Source organism: Lithobates pipiens, unplaced genomic scaffold (assembly GCF_037356315.1).
Source record: "Lithobates pipiens isolate NorthernLeopardFrog02 unplaced genomic scaffold, aLitPip1_a1.2 Scaffold_8, whole genome shotgun sequence".
NCBI lineage: Eukaryota > Metazoa > Chordata > Amphibia > Anura > Ranidae > Lithobates > Lithobates pipiens.
The window spans coordinates 13,805,599-13,821,016 of NW_027507903.1; the positions used below are offsets into that span (position 1 = coordinate 13,805,599).

A 15,418-nucleotide genomic window follows, 5' to 3' on the forward strand; every position below is an offset into this window, starting at 1 on the left:
ATCTACCAAGACCTGGCCGTCCCTCTAAACTTTCAGCTCAGACAAGTAGAAGACTGATGAGAGATGCAGCCAAGAGGCCCATGATCACTCTGGATGAACTGCAGAGAACTACAGCTGAGGTGGGAGAGTCTGTCCATAGGACAACAATCAGTCGTACACTGCACAAATCTGGCCTTTTATGGAAGAGTGGCAAGAAGAAAGCCATTTCTCAAAGATATCCATAAAAAGTCTCATCTAAAGTTTGCCACAAGCCACCTGGGAGACACACCAAACATGTGGAAGAAGGTGCTCTGGTCAGACGAAACCACAATCCAATTTTTTGCCCACAATGCAAAACCATATGTGTGGCATAAAAGCAACACAGCTCATCACCCTCAACACACCATCCCCACTGTCAAACATGGTGGTGGCAGCATCATGGTTTGGGCCTGCTTTTCTTCAGCAGGGACAGGGAAGATGGTTAAAATTGAGGGGAAGATGGATGCAGCCAAATACAGGACCATTCTGGATGAAAACCTGTTGGAGTCTGCAAAAGACCTGAAACTGGGACGGAGATTTATCTTCCAACAAGACAATGATCCCAAACACAGCAAAATCTACAAAGGAATGGTTCACAAATAAACGTATCCAGGTGTTAGAATGGCCAAGTCAAAGTCCAGACCTGAATCCAATCGAGAATCTGTGGAAAGAGCTGAAAACTGCTGTTTACAAACGCTCTCCATCCAACCTCACTGAGCTCCAGCTGTTTTGCAAGGAAGAATGGGCAAGAATTTCAGTCTCTCGATGTGCAAAACTGATAGTCATACCCCAAGCGACTTGCAGCTGTAATCGCAGCAAAAGGTGGCTCTACAAAGTATTAACGCAATTTTGCACGCCCCACTTTTCATTTTTTTTATTCGTTAAAAAAGTTTCAAAAATCAAATAGATTTCGTTCCACTTCACAATTGTGTCCCACTTGTTGGTGATTCTTCACAAAAAATAAAAATTTTATATCTTTATGTTTGAAGCCTGAAATGTGGCAAAAGGTTGAAAAGTTCAAGGGGGCCGAATACTATGTATGTATTGTATTCGGCCCCCTTGAATATATATATTTACATAATTAGTAAGGTTGAATAAAGACACCAGTCCATCCAGTTCAACCTGAGTGTCTACAATTGTTTACATCACACACTCACATCAGTCCCTACCCTCAAGGAGCCCACAATCCAAGGTCCCCATTTATATACTAGGGCCAATTTTTTATATTGTATATAAAATTTTCAACATTTTAAATGAATATTAATTTATTATTGGCACCTTTTTTAGTGCAAGAAAAATGCATCCATTTAAATTCTATGTATGTTTTCACATTGGTCCATTGTGCTTCTGTTGTGTTTAAAAATCTTGCTCGCTGCATTTTTGGTCATTAAAAAAAAAAAAAAAAAAAATAAAAAAAAAAAGCGCCAAGAACGCACCTCCCCGTTAATGCATTTGTGAGTTTTCAATGAATTTCAAACACACCCATGTTACATATTTGATGCGGTTTTTGAGTCGCATGACCTATGAAAAACACACCATAAGTGCGTTAAAGCGGAGCTCCACCCTAAAGTGGGACTTCCGCTTATTGGAACCCTCCCCCCCCCCCTCTGGTGCCACAATTGGCACCTTTTTGAGGGGGGAGGGGGTGCAGATACCTGTACAGTACAGGTATTTGCACCCACTTCCGGCATAGATATCTGCGGATATTTACGCCACTTCCTGCGGGTCCCCCGCTGTCTGCTGGGAAACACACGGATCCCAGAGACAGCGGGGACCATCCTTATTGCGCAGCGCGACTCGCGCATGCGCAGTAGGGAACCGGGAAGTGAAGCCGCAAGGCTCCACTTCCTGATTCCCATACCCAAAATTGCGGCAGCAGCACCTGAGAGCCGATCGAGAGATCGGCTTCGGGTGCCGACATCGCGGGCGCGCTGGGCAGGTAAGTGTCCTTATTTTAAAAGTCAGGAGCTGCAGTATTTGTAGCTGCTAACTTTAAAAAAAACAAAAAACTGCAGAACTCCCGCTTTAAAATGGTGTGAATTTTCCGCACCATTATCGCCACCTTCCTTTTTTTTTTTTTTTTTTTTTTTTTTTTTTTTTTTTTTTTTTTTTTTTTCTCTAGTAGCAAAACGCAGAATTAACTTTTTCGGCGGTCAAAATTTCAGTGCCTCTCTACTCTAGGGGCTTGTTCGTACTTGACTTAATTTCTGGCGCTCAACAAACTCATCTATAGCGTTTGTATGGCATTAGTATGTCAATGAGCTTTAGAATGGGTCGTTTTCCAGGCGTTAAAAACGCTCCCTAAATGCCCTATGCGCGGGTTTTGCAGTATTTGTTGAGCATTAAGACTGCTCCACAATGGAAAGTGACAGAAATGAACAAATTTTAATGCGCCACACCCGCACCAAAACCGTGCCGAAAACGGCTGCCAGAGCATTTGCGGAGCGTTACGATAGACTTGAATGGGAGGCGTTGAAAGGCGTCAAACGCCTCCACACTCGACATGAGGCTTCAATTTTGACGCTAATGCTTAGTGTGAACAGCACTATGTGCTGTCTATTATATCTTGTACATAGGTGTTTGAGGGGTGTTTTTAATGCCTGCTCTTAATGCCAGTATGAACTCAGCCTAAAGCAAGCTGATGCACTAAATTGTTCCCCCTTTGTATAGAAACAAAAAAATAAAATAAACTGTCTTGTCAGTGTATTGTGCAAGGCTGCTCAACACAGTGTATTTAGGTGCAAAAGGACCCTTAACCTCCCTGGTGGTATGATTATGTCAGATTTTTGCACCTCAAAGTGGTACAATTTTGCATAGAAATTTGGCGTTTTTATATTGTAATTCTTTACAATGACACTCTTAAATCTATCCAAACAAGAGTCTAGTAGATATCCCGGGTATGATGAAGTTTGAAACACAAAATCATAAATTATAATAAATTATAAATATTCTCGTGGCGTAACATCATCTTTCACATTAAAACACTATTTTATACATTGAACTGTATTTTTTCCAAAACAATTGCGTTTGAAAGACTGCTGGGTCTTAAAGTGGAGGGCCACCCAAAAAAAAAAAAAAAATGCATTAATAAAATAAAAAATACAATTTTTTTTTTCACTTACCTGAAACACTGTTGCTAGACAGCCTTCCTAATCTGCCTCTTCCTATTCCGCCGCGCTTCCACTTTTTTCGGTGAGCAGCCCCGTTGCCTTCTGGTAGATGTATGTGTCCCAGAAAACAATGGGGTCATTCACAAAGCGTCGTGCGGGCCGCGCATGCGCCGTAGGAAACTGGCAATGAAGCCGCAAGGCTCCACTGCCTGTTTCTCTACGTTAGGATGGAGGCACCGGCAGCCGATCCGATGAACGAATCGGCCTTTGGGGCGGCCAACTTTGCTGGATTGTTGGACAGGTAAGTGTCCTTATTAAAAGTCAGCAGCTACAGTGTTTGTAGCTGCTGACTTAAAAAAAAAAAAAAAAAATGTATTGGCCGAACGCCCCTTTTAAGAAACAAGTGTCAGAAAAAGATTTGGACTTTAAGTGGTTAAACTTCCTGCATTTACGCTGTTGTTTAACCACTTGACCACTGGGCACTTAAACCCCCTTCCTAACCAGACCAATTTTCAGCGCTCTCACACTTTGAATGACATTTACTCAGTCGTGTAACATTGTACCCAATTAACTTTTTGTCCTTTTTTTTTTTTTTTTTTTTTTTTCACACAAATAGAGCTTTCTTTTGGTGATATTTAATCACCGCTGGGTTTTTTATTTTTTGCGCTATTAATCAAAAAAGACTGAAAATTTTGGTGAAAAAATTTAAATTGTATTTCTTTTAAAATTTATGGCAGTGTTGGCACTGAGCAGCGCTGTGCGCATTTGACATCCAGCCCACAAAGCTGCTGCCATCTCTCCCCCCCCCCCCCCTCTCCCCTCATCCCCTCACCGATCGGTACAGAGAGGGAGGGAGGAATCGGCGTCATTTGACGGAGCGATCACGTGGTAAACAGCCGCTATCGGTCACCGATGTTCCCGGGTGCGCGCCCCAGGGCGCGCGCAGAAGCAAGATTCTGGGAGGACGTCCATGGACGCCCTCTCACAATAAGCTGACCACGCTGTAGCTGTCTTTTGGCTATGGCCCGGTCGGCATGTGGTTAAAAACTTAGCAGAATGCCTGGATTTTTTTTTTTTTCCACACAGAAGTTTCCCTTTGATCTAAGAAGGAATAGTTAGTTACAATGTTTCATTTTAAAAACTGGGCAGTCTGCCTAGATGTTTTCTTTTGACAGCTGAGTGAGCAGAACAGTAGAACAGTATGTATAATATAAAACTGCATGCAGGGCATTGGACAAAGCACTGGGGACAAAAGGGATGTGAAATAATTTCATACAGTAATGTAATCTGTAAGATTACTGTGTGTATTATTTTTCACTTTTTTGAATTTGCCGACGGGCTCCACCCCTGTGCGTCGTGACGCTTGCAGGGAACGGAGCCCGGCACAGAGAGGCATCGGGTGGAGGTCAGAGCCCGCGGACACAGCGGGGGGACATTGCAGGATCCTGGGGACAAGGTAAGTATACCGCACCAGGATCCTGCAATGCAATCCCGAGGGTGGCTCGGGGTCACTGCTAATGGTGCTGAAATTTTAACCCCTGAGCCTTTACCCTAATGAATGCATTAAGGCAAAAATCCTTGATCCTTTAGAACCACTTTAAGGTCTAAATACTAGCAGGCAGTGTAGCCAATTTGCATCACATCCCAGCATTTTTGGACACCCATAAGGCACAGGTGCAGCATCCAGCCTGCTGCCAACAGCCTATTAAAATGATGATCTGAAATACTCAGCGGCTGGATGCTGTACCATACAGTAATCTTGTATAGCGCTGTATGCGTTTGGGGACAAATGCAGAATTTCAGAATGCCATATCTGGATGGACTGCTGACATTGGGGATGGATACGGCCTGTGCTTCCCGGTTGCTCAAAAGTGCTGGGATTTAATGTAGACGGGCCAAACCACCAATGTGCTTATAGCTATAAAATGAGCTGGAAATCGTGGTGATGTCAATGGAATAGACTCTCTAGTATTTTAATGTTAATCTATTCTTGCTACAACAAAGACGAAGAAAAGGGCCCTTTCTCACGGGGGAGCGATCTGGTCCAGCTGTCTGTATTTTAGGTGGACCCGATTGGACTATCCATTGCCCTCTATGGATGGCAATGGATGTAAACGGACATGCTTGCTTACACCCGCCGGCATCTGATTCTGTCTGCTAAAAATAGACGAATGGGGGAGATCTGTCCCCCGTGCATCTGGAGGATCTGGTGACAGTCTGATGTAAACAGACAAGGCGGTCTGTTTACATCTGACCACCCATAGAGGAAAACAGACTGTCCCCTCTGCATAAGTGGAGCAGACATGGAACTGTCATTGGCCTGCTCAGTGGGGATTAACAGTTAGATCGCCCGATGAGTAGCTAGATCTGCCTGTGTGAGAAGAGCCCTTATTGATGTGACGTGTAAGTACACTCGCTACCAGGGTAGTGTAAAATGTTTACGGCTGAACACGGAAGGAGAGACCACCCAGACCTGAAACTTTATTACTGCACCAAGCCACTCTTCCATATGTTCAGCGCTGAATGCTTGCTATACGGTTTCCGTGTGCTCTTTGCAAATCTTTGGGCCTCCCATAGTGAAGAAAGTTGAGGAAGGCTTGGCATGTTCCTTCAGTGGGCAAAGTGGTGGCAGCATTCTTCTGGACGTTGCTGCACATCCTCAGAATCTCAGAAGACTGACCTCTCTCCCCACTGAGGGAACACTTTAAACCAGTGGTCATCCAAGCCCATCCTCAGGGCCCACTAACAGGCCAGGTTTGCAGGATAACTGAAATACATGACAGGTGATATCATTTTGCTGCTCAGTGATTGCCGTATTCTAGTCTGTATCTCCCCCCAAGGTAATACATAAAACCTGGCCTGTTAGTGGGCCCTGAGGACAGGGTTGATGACCACTGCTCTAAGCCACAGCCTTCCAATTTTAACTTGACTACAGGGGAAGCCAAAGGTTTGCTAAGAGAGCATTAAAGGGGTTGTAAACCTTTTTGTGTTTTTTTTTTTTTTTTTTTCTTCACCTAAATGCATCCTATGCAATAAGGTAAAAAAACATCTGCCAGTGAACAGCCCTCACCGTTTTACTTACCTGAACCCTTGAACTTGACCCGGCGGGGACGCGCTCTTCCTCTGCCAGGGGTTCTCGGCTCTTGATTGGATAGATTGATAGCAGCGTAGCCATTGGCTCCCACTGCTGTCAATCAAATCCAATGACGTGTGGGCCGGGGGCCGAGTCCTGCATTCGGCCTCTATGGAGAGCGCTTCTCCTGGGGGGTTATCTGATGGGGAGGACCACAAGAGCCGCTGAGGTTCCCCAGAAGATGAGGTTCGGGGCCACTCTGTGCAAAACGAGCTACACAGTGGAGGCAAGTAGAACATGTTTGTTTCCTTTCTCTTTTTTTTTTTTTTTTTTTTTTAAACTGAACCTTTTTAGTGTCACTTTATGTGCAGTTTTCAGCACTGAACATTGAAGAGTGGCTTGGTGCAGTGATAACGTTTCATGTCTGTGGTCACTTCATGTCAGGCCATGACCTTTTTTTAGACTACTCTTGTAGTAGTAATTACTGAAAATGACGTGAAAACGTGGTGCATTTTTTTTTTTTTTTTTTTTTTTTTTTTAACAAGATCCTAAAATGTTTAAGCATTAAGAAATTAGAATCTTTTGTTTAGAAAAAAAAAAAAAAAGACAAGATAAGACAAATAGAAGAGCTGGTCTCTACCAGGCTCTCCCTGCTTCTGTTTACATTGACCAAGCCTTAGATTTCCTATTTTAATTATTAACCTGATTTTTAAAGTCATTCATTACAGCCAGGTTATGTATTTCCAGCTCTAAATTGGAGCTCAGGGAGGAATATACCTTTCAAAACCGCTTTAATAATTTGCATTTAAAATGATGTCTAAAAGTCCTGATCACATCATCCTGTACTGACAGCATTACTATATGATCACGTTGTCAACAGTACATTAAACCCTAAAACCTCCTACTGCAGGTGTTTATTCGGGATCAGCTGCTTGTTAAAACCACCCCTATGTGGTTCCTATATTATAAATGATCATGATAAGATGAGATCTAAGTTTTATCACAGCAAGGATATAGCAGCGGTAATATCCATGGAATGCAAGAATAGATATACTATCAGCGAGTTCTGAGGACGTAAAAGCTTTCCAGCAAAAATGCTAAGGCTAGCAAAATGCGGTTAGATTTCTTTTGACATTTAGTATTTACTTTTCCAAGTCTATCCAAAAAAAATATTTTTTTTTAGGTTTTAATAAAAATGTGACCTTCAGTATAAAATAAAAGCCATGGGGGAAGTGTGTAGGCTGACGTTGTTGATCTTCGTTTTCTGCTGGATGTCATATGATGTCCTGGGCTTTTAGTGGTGATCTCTGAATCATGGGTCTTATAGACCCCACATCTCTCCATAAAGAGGACCTGCCACGCCCTATTCCTATTACAAGGAATGTAAACATTCCTTGTACTAGGAAAAACAGTGATCCAAATTTATTATTATTTTTTTTTTAAAGGGAAAGTGTAATAATTAAATTAAAGCGAGCAGTAACGAATGCATACGTAGGCTGTGTCCGCACATGTAAATGATGTTCAAACGACACATGTGAAGTATTGGCGCAAACGGTGCGTGAGCAATAATTGTAGCACTAGACCTCCTCTAACTCCAGACTGGTAGCCTGTAAATTTTTTTTTTTTTTTAAAGCTTAACCTATGGAGATTTTTAACCACTTGCCGCCGCCCTATAGGCAAACGACGGCGGCAAAGTGATTTCAAAATCCTGACTCGACGTCATAAGACGTCCTCAGGATTTTGAGCTGCTGCGTGCCCCTGGGGGCACGCATCACGGCGATCGGTGTTGCGGTGTGTCAGTCTGACACACCGCAACTACGATCTCGGTAAAGAGCCTCTGACGGAGCCTCTTTACCACGTGATCAGCTGTGTCCAATGACGGCTGATCACAGTGTAAATAGGAAGAGCCGGTGATCAGCCTTTCCTCACTCGCGTCTGTCAGCCGCGAGTAGAGGAGGGCTGATCGGCTGCTCCTCTGACAGGTGGGGGGGGGGGGGGTCTGCTGATGGATTATCAGCGTAGCCCCCCCGAGAATGCCCACACTGGACCACCAGAGATGCCACCAGACCACTAGGGATGCCCAGCACCAGGTATGCCACCCTAGACCACCAGGGATGCCAGTCAGTGCCCACAATGGATGCCAATCAGTGCCCACAATGGGCATCACTGATTGGCATGCATTGTTTGGCACTGATTGGCATCCATCAGTACAATACAATGCCGCCTATCAGTGCCCATCAATACCACCTCATCAGTGCCACTTCATTGGTGCGACCTCATCAGTGCTGCCTTATCAGTGCCCGTCAGTGCCGCCCCCACCAGTGCCCATCAGTGAAGGAGAAAACGTACTTATTTACAACATTTTGAAACTGAAACAAAAAAACTTTTTTTCAACATTTTCTGTCTTTTTTTTTTATTTAGCAAAAAATAAAAACCGTAGAGGTGATCAAATACCACCAAAAGAAAGCTCTATTTGTGGGGAAAAATGATAAAAATGTCATTTGGGTACAATGTAGCATGACCGCGCAATTGTCATTCAAAGTGCGACAGCGCTGAAAGCTCAAAATTGGTCTGGGCAGGAAGGTGTTTAAGTGCCCTGTATTGAGGTGATTAAAGGGGTTGTACTCCCTCAAGGTTTTTCACCTTTAAGCACCGAGTCCTGTTGTCTGTGTCAATAGACGCAGCAGCCCTGAGGGAGATCGGCTCTCCAACGGGGCACTCGAAGAGGTGGAGCCATGAGCACCACTTGGGGACCCCAGAAGAAGATGATCGGGGCCACTCTGTTGAAAACCAACTGCACAGAGGAGGCAAGTATGACATGTTTATTATTTTAAAGGGGGGGAAAAAAAACAAAGCTTTACATATCCTTTTTAAGAATCAAAGTTTGGCACCATTCAAGTGTGTGCAATTTTGAAGCAAATCTATTTACTCAGTGTAACATCATCTTTCACATACAAAAAAAAGGACCAACTTTACTTTTTTGTCTTTTTTTTTTTTTTTTCTTTTTCCCCAAAACAAATCGCATTTGAAAGATTGAAAATACAGTGCGACATTAAAAAAAAAAAATTGCGGTCCCTGCCATTTTATTCCCTAGGGTGTCTGCTAAAAATAAGTGTATGTATGTATGTATGTATCTCTCTAACAATAAATATTAGTTTTTTTTTTTTTTACACGTAGTAGAGAAATGCCATAATTGGCCCGATTATATAGAAGTGATTAAAAGGTTGAGAAACGCCATCTTAACGGAATTGCCGGCATCTTTAGGAGGTGCCATCACATAGTTTCTAGATTCTTTTACAGCTGAGATCTCAAACTCGGTGAGTGCTGCTATCCTAATACAGATATCGGGGACAAAGTCAGGATTTTGACCTAACACATTGCCTCCCGCTCTTGCTTATTGACCTGTTATTGAGACTTTATTAAGCCCCTGAGGGGGCAATGCAAAGTGGTGGGTTCTAGCTGTAGTTTATAATGTAGCACCCCAGTTCTCGGTGCTCCCTAAAAGAAAGTAGACATTACATGCATTCACTTGGTCTCTGTATTCTTTATTCTGCAGCTCTGTTTCTTGCTTAGGAGCCGCTGCACTGAGTGGGTGTAATGAGATTTAATTTGTTATATCTGTGAAGCGTCATAAGACAAATGTTTATCTAATTTTCTGTCTCTCAGATAATTGTGGATGACGATGACAGTAAAGTGTGGTCTCTCTATGATGCTGGCCCCCGGAGTGTTCGCTGCCCCATTATATTCCTGCCGCCAGTAAGTGGGACCGCAGATGTTTTCTTCCACCAGATTCTGGCGCTGACCGGCTGGGGTTATAGAGTCATTGCTGTGAGTATGGAGAATTCCTAAATTGCCTTCCAATTGTTCTGTTTGTTCTAAAACTTGTATCTTTTCTGTCCTTGTTGACAATGTAAGCTGTCAGGATTCACAATCCAGTTTTATGTTGGCCATAACTTTATGACCACCCACCCAATACTGAGGAGGCCACCCTTTTTTCTGCTATAACGGCCCTGACCCATCCAGGCATGGATGCCATTAGACCTCTCAGGCTCCATTCACACTTGTACAACCCCAAAGTTGCACTGACTTTTGCACGTAACTTTGTATGGGTGCAACTTAGAGCTGCACAATTAATCTTTAAAAAAAAAAAAAAAAAAAATCATGATCTCAGTTCAACCCCCCCCCCTGACGAGCTCTATTGCAGAGTTTGCCAATTCTTTCATATAACAAGTGGAGAGACTTATCTGCTCTATAGCTCTATCTGCTATTTTTTAAACAACGTATAAATGCAGGAACCATTAACCACTTAAAGTCTAAATCTTTTTCTGATACTTCTTTCTGAAGTTAAAATCAATATTTTTTGCTAGAAAATACTTGGAACCCCCAAACATTATATATATTTTAGCAGAGACCCTAGGGAATAAAAATGTTAATTGCTGCAATATTTTATGTCACACTGTATTTGCCCAGCTGTCTTTCAAATGCAATTTTCTCATATATTCACCGACTGACACAGCTCCTCTCTTTAGACCATTGGGTTGTTACGCCACCTTCAGGAGAGGACTAGGCATAACATGTTAACGTGATAATAAAACTAGAACTTTCTAGTTGCGCCCAAGGGGTGGTCCCTTGGGTAACAACCCCTTTTAGGACCTAGGAACCCTGCAGGCCCATCGGTCCATGTTTTTTCTGCAGAAGCCTTGCTTTTTGCGCAAGTTTAAAGATCCTGTGATCTGCTATCAACAGCCGGCTGGGTGACAGGCTGGATACCCTTATCCTTGTAGTCTCCCCAGCCTGGCCAGCGAGCGTGTGCAGACCAGAGCTCCGCGCTGGGTCAGCCACGACAGGTGTCTGGAGGCTGTGCCTGTTGATCGCTGTAGCTCTGTTCACCGCCATTTGTCTGCCTGTTTTTTTTTTTTCACTGCCCCTCATGGTATACAGTGTTCGACCATCTTTGGTGGGGCAAGGAGCAGCTTGCTTTCCTGTAGTTCGGCGGCCTTTATACTGGATGCCCGGCGGCCATTTTCTTGAAGCCTGAACACATTTTTGGTCAGTTTCCGCGCCAATTACAGCAGCTCTGGACAGCGCAGTGTGATCTCCTATGCACCTGGGAGCTGACAAGAGACACAGGCACTACTAGCTGGATAGCGCAGAACCAGTCAGGGTGGTGAGTCCCACGGGAAAGAGCCTCTCTGCCAGGAGCAGTTAGGAAGGTGGAATCATCACTGTCCTAAGTCCCCATCAAGTGGCATACAGAGTAGGGTCAGCATGGCTTCAGAAACTGGTGTTTCTTCCCCCGAAATCCAGGCAATTGCAACCGGTTCGCCTGCAGACTGTGCAGTGCCTTTGGATGCTTTATCGGTGGTCCTCAAGTCATTTATTGACAGGCTGGAGGCAGTGCGTGGGCGCAAGGTGGTAAAAAGCGGCCCCTGGCCCCCCCCCCCTGTCCTCCGGGGAGAGCTCTGACATAGACTCGGGCCCTGCTGAGGCTGGTGACCCATGCTCTGTCGTTTCAGATGACGCTGACCAGGACCCATCAGACAGTGAGGATGAGTCCGCGTCCGTGTGCGACAAAGCCCTTGTTGGAGCACTTATCACAGCTGTGCGTGATACCCTGAAGATTCAGGAGCCAGCAGATCCCTCTGCTGAGATAGCGGTCACTTTTGGGTCCTGTAAGCCAGCACGTTCACCTAAGGTGTTCCCGTATCTGACTTATTGTGTTAAGTACATTTACAAGGACTTGGGTCGACCGCAACGGACCTTTTCGGTCCCCAAATACATGGCGGTCCCGGTAGAGGGGACTCCTGCCTTTTTAAGGACCCCACGGACAGGAAGGCCGAGGCAGTGGCTTGTTCCTTGTTTTTACGGTTGTGGGGTCAACCATGCAACCAGTACTGGCGTCCGCACTTGTGTTGCAGAAATGAACAGAGTGGGCAAAACTTTTGCACCGTGATTTGGGAGAGCAACAGGCTTCTCCTGTCTGCGTGGAACTAGCAGACCAACTAGTGCAAGGCCTGAAGTACATTGTGACGTGGCCCTGGATGCTCTCCCTCTGTTATCCAGGGCTTCAGTGTCAGCAGTGGTGCTGAGGCGCCTGATTTGGCTAAAATGCTGGTCTGCGGACCAGTCATCTAAAAAAGCTTTGACTGATCTATCATTCCTTGGCGACCGGCTCTTTGGAGCCTCTTTGGATGACATTATTAAAAATGCCACAGGTGGTAAGAGTACACTACTCCCACAGGCCAGGAAGGCTAAGGAGCCATGCCGTAGGCAAGGGCCCTCGTTCTCCACTCTCACTGCTTTTTCGTCCGCCCGGGGCTTTGACCAAGCGCCCCCAGAACGACCTCTGAAGGACCAAAGTGTCCCTGGAACCGCAAGCCTGTGAGCAAAAGTGCTACCGCATGAAGGTTTGGGGGGGGGGGGGGGTCGCATTCGGGAGTTTGCAGCCCGGTGGGCCTCTCGGCTGTCCGACCAGTGGGTCTGCGATCTGATTTCCTCAGGCTACAAGATAGAGTTCCTCTCTTGGCCGCAAAACAGATTCTTCCCCTCCAGCATACCTGTACTCCCGACTCGTCGGGAGGCCCTTTTGGGGGTGGTAAGGGACCTGCTGAGTTGCGGGGTGATAGTACCTGTTCCAGACTCTGAACATTTCCAGGGGTTCTACTCAAACCTGTTTGGACATACCCCTTCCTTTTTGGGGACTACAATCTTGGACCTAAAAGCCCTCAATTACTTTGTGAAAGTACAGAGGTTCAGAATGGAATCTGTTCGCTCGGTAGTCGCTGCACCCCATCAAGGGGAATCCCTGGCGTCCTTGGACATCCAGGATGCGTACCCGCACATATCCATATGCCTCCGGCATCAGAAGTTTCTGCGATTTGCAGTCAGGGAAGCCCACTACCAGTTTGTGACTCTCCCCTTTCCTTAGCTTCAGCCCCCTGAGTCTTTACCAAGGTATTGGCTCCTGTTTTGACGTTGCTGTGGCAATGCGGGATAGCGATCATGGGTTACCTAGACGATCTGCTCCTGAGAGCATCTTCCACCTCAGAGTTAGAGGAGAGGAAGTGGTGATCACCATGCAGACCCTGCAGGATTTTGGGTGACTGTTGAACCTAAATAAGTCGGTGATCGTACTGACTCAACGTTTGGTGTACCTAGGCTTGCTGCTGGACTCCATGGAAGCGAGAGTGTTTCTCCCTTCAGACAAGCTGCAGACTCTCAGAGCCGGGGTAAAACTGTTGATGAGCCGCAGGTGATCGTCGCTACGCTTCTGCATGGGTGAAGTAACTGATCAATATAAACTATTATTATTATTATTATTATCAGTTATGTATTACTTTGTCTAGTCCCTATAGATTAGTTAGTCTATCTATACTCTGAGCACATGCTATCGTTAATATCACAATACTATAACAATTAGCTATGAAACCAAATACATGGTCTAAGATCAATTAAATCTCTTTTATTTCCCAAGGAAATAAGAAAGCTTACATAAGGTATCAATAGAAGTTACAAGAGTACATAGCATACAATCAGAATACAATACAAGCAATACTTGGCAGATCCTCGTGATTGAGCCTCATGGTGGAGTGAGAGACAGCTCTCTTTGATGAATCCCTTTTTGATAAACACACCTCAGCCACACCACATCCCATTGCCCATCCCCCTTTGCCTGTGAATGAATCAGTGTCTCTGGGGCGTCTCCTCCCCCATGCTACCGTCCTGCCATACTTGGCCTCTGGGGGGCAGTGTTTGCCCATGAATTGCAACTGCCCCGACTGGGTTCACATCTTGTGATTCGATCTTGGACGCCCCTTTCCGCTCATTAGGCCCACCTGTTGTCCTCAGACAGACCGGAGCCATCATTGTCCTAAATCTATTTGAAGCTCCGTGCACACCAGGTGGGCTGAATAGAACTCCTTCTGCTATGCAGAGTGTGTTTGGTGCTTGGTTATACAAACAGATGTGTAGAACATTAGAGATAAAAAAAATATATATATATATATATCTCTAACATTAATTCATGTTCAATTCCAACAATGGGAGTCCTGGGACTAGTGGTGGCCTCCTTCGAGGCAGTGCTGTATGCCCAGTTTCACACCAGAGTCCTGCAGAAGGAGATTTTGACAAAATGGGACAAATCTCCATTGTCCCTGGATTGGCAGATTCAGGTGAGCCAGTTAGTCAGGGATTCCCTGATCTGGTGGCTGAGATCCCCGGCATTTTGGTCCGGGAAGTCGTTTCCACTTCTGAAGTGGACAGTGATCACAACAGACACCAGCCTATCCGGCTGGGGTGGAGTAATGGGAGTTCAGTCGACCCAGGGCCTCTGGTCGGTGGAGGAATCCAAGTTGCCGATCAATCTGCTCGAACTGAGAGCGATCAGGCTATGCCTCTCCACATGGTTGATAAGACTTTAAGGACATCCGATCAGGATCCAGTCAGACAACGCCACGGCAGTGGCATATGTCAATCGCCAAGGAGGAACAAGAAGTTCGGCCGCCGCATGGGAGGTTGCTCACATCCTTCAGTGGGCAGAGCGACATGTACCGGCCCTGTCAGCCATTTACATCCCGGGAGTGGAGAACTGGACTAATTAAGTTGCCAGATGCTGGACCCAGGGGAATGGGAGTTGCATCCAGAGGTGTTCAGGCTACTGTGCCTGCGATGGGGCACACCAGACGTGGATCTTCTGGCCTCCCGTCTCAATCGGAAGGTGCCGAGATTCATGTCCAGGACAAGAGATCCTTGGGCAGACGCGCTGGTGGCTCCGTGGGATCAGTACTAGCTGATCTATGCCTTTCCTCCACTGAAACTTCTCCACGGACTTGGCCCCAGCATCCCTGGTACGCAGACCTTGTGTGGCTGGTGGCAGACGCCCCCTGGCGACTGCAATACGAGAAGACCTTCTGTCTTAACCACTTCCCGATCAGCGCACGACGATGTACGTCGACAGAATGGCACGGGCAGGCATATTGGCGTACAGAATAAAAACCTAAAAAATACAGCGCTGTTCCTATGTAAACTTAATGTGAAGTAATGAAACAACAAAAATAAATAAATAAATAAATAAATAAATAAATTGTGAATTATAAACGCAGCAGCAGCTTTAACCGTGAGATACCCACAATTCAAATAATTATTCCCAAATAAGCTGCGCTATACTGATCCGATAAATGCTATGTGAAGCAAATGAGTGAATAAATAAAGCATGAAA

At 45.3% G+C, this 15,418-nt stretch overlaps 1 pseudogene; it reads left to right on the forward strand.

Moving 5' to 3' along the window:
• The window catches only part of LOC143960025 (maspardin-like), a 63,891-nt pseudogene that overhangs the window by 23,410 nt on the left and 25,063 nt on the right, over positions 1-15,418 (forward strand).